The sequence below is a fragment of the Oryx dammah genome, unplaced genomic scaffold, assembly GCF_014754425.2.
Source record: "Oryx dammah isolate SB20612 unplaced genomic scaffold, SCBI_Odam_1.1 HiC_scaffold_2, whole genome shotgun sequence".
NCBI lineage: Eukaryota > Metazoa > Chordata > Mammalia > Artiodactyla > Bovidae > Oryx > Oryx dammah.
Genome location: NW_024070186.1, coordinates 53,193,051 through 53,195,274, shown reverse-complemented (window position 1 = coordinate 53,195,274; position 2,224 = coordinate 53,193,051).

The following is a 2,224-nucleotide window of genomic DNA, read 5'->3' as shown; positions in this document are numbered from 1 at the left end:
GGGGGTGTATCTCCAACCATCTTTCTCTGGAAAAGGTTAACTTAGAGCTCCAGTTAACAGTCTCCTGCATATAAAAGGAGTGTTTCAGTTCGAACCCCTCTGATGGCTCTCTAACTTGCCTTACCCGGACTTTTACAACTATGCATGTAATTGTTTACAACCCCCCAACTGTGAGAGGCATGGGAAGCCTAAAACATAAAGCCTTTCAAAGAGTTAAAGAGTTATTAGAGTAGTGCTGGTGTAAGATTTCACTGTGGAGCCAATGCTTGTTGCTAAGTTCCCATATCTCTTATCCACTGTGCACCTGGGAGTACATTTGTTAACATAGTTAGAATGTAAGAAAAAACAAATGAGGCCTTGAAACTAACCACATCAGACCTTTGAGCTAATTGGTTCTTTCTTTGTTGTAACTTACTGCACCTTTGCTTTGTGAAGATGTAACTTTGTTTGATACTTTCTGAGGCTGACATAGATTAGAAATATAAAGAAAAAACACCTCAAGTGAAAAAAAGTTTTCTGGTTGAGCAGCCTTTATCAAAAGAGGGTCTTAAAATGTTCACAGGCCTCCAAGGCCATAAGACAATGTATACAACATCATTTGTGGGAAAGGTATAAAAGTCCTTTTGAAAATAAAGCTATTGGGCCTCACTCACCAAAGCAGCTTGGTCTACCCATGTCAATCATTCTCTGTCTCTCCCTCTCTCTTTTTCAGGCTGATCCCTTGGAGCATAGAGGCTCTCTGCGTTCACTTATCTCCCCGGGTTTCTAAGACCTGAACGGGAAGATGTTCTGCGTCTTCACTCCTTTGGGAGACCAGGAGGGCACCTGTGGCCTCCATGAACAGGGCAAACATCTTGTCTTAAAGTTTTATTGGTTCTCTATGTAAAACAAGGAATATCAGCCTGTTTCTCTCCTCTATTTTCCTATCTACAACATTCTTTCCTTTTCTCTCTCTAAATCAATCACCAACTCTGTCTCCCCTTTGAATTCCTTAGATCCACTGCGGCTGGACCCCGGCACAATGACTCGATGAATAAATCACAGAAACAACTTAGTTTGATAACAAACAAAAGAGTTTGATATAAAAATAACTAAAAAATGCAACATTCTAAATATTGGAGTATACAACTAAAATAGTGCATAGAGGGAAGTTTATAGAGTTAAATAGCTCCATTATAAAAAAGAAATATTTTAAATCAGTCTTCTGTTCTTCTATATTGATAAACAAGGCAGTGAGAAAGACAGATATAAATCCAAAGCAAGCAGAAGTAAGAAATAAGGATGGAAACAATAAATATTAAATCATATTTAACCTAGTTACAGCATGAAAACAATAGAGAAAAATAATTGACAACAAAATTTGTTTCCCTGAAAAAATAAAACAAACCCAAAACTTTTAACTGGAATGATGCAGATAGAAGAGAAAGAAAGATAAGACCTAATTTATTAAAATAAGAAATAAAAGAGTGAGGATTGCTACCCACTTATGTATATAAAGAGGACTATATGGTGATAAAACAATAATAATAATTCATGCTGAAAAATTAGATAACCTACTAAAATGGACAAATTCTCAGTAAGACATAAGCTACCAAAACTGACTCAGGAAGAAGTAGAAAAGCTGAGCTGAAATGGTAATGTAAAAAATTATCATAAACAAAAACCCAGGCCCAGAAATATTACCCAGTGAATCTGCAATCATTTAAACAATATTTAATACCAATCCACAAAGAGCCAGACATGACTGAGCGACTGGACTGAATTGAACTGAACTGATATCAATCCTTCTCAAACTCTTTTAAAATATAGAGAATAAAACACTTCCCAACTCACTCTATAAGGACAGTCTTAGTTTGACATCAAAACTAGACAAGGATATCACAAGGGAATAAACTATTTTGAAGTAAATAAGAATAAAAACAATCTATAAAAGCTGGCAGATACAATTAAAGCTATGCTAAAAAGCAAAATGGCAACACTGTATGCATATATTGGAAAAGACAGAAAGTGTCAAGTCAGTAACCTAAGATCCCACCTCTAGAACTAGTAAAAGGAGAACAAAATAATATTAAAAAGAAGGAAGAAAGCAATAAATATAAGAGCAGAAATCACTGAAATTTAAAAAGGAAAAGCAATAAAATAAACAAAAAGTTTGTTTCATTCAAAAAAAAATACAATGAACATACCTTTATCAAGAATGTAAAAGAAAAAAATGAAACACAAC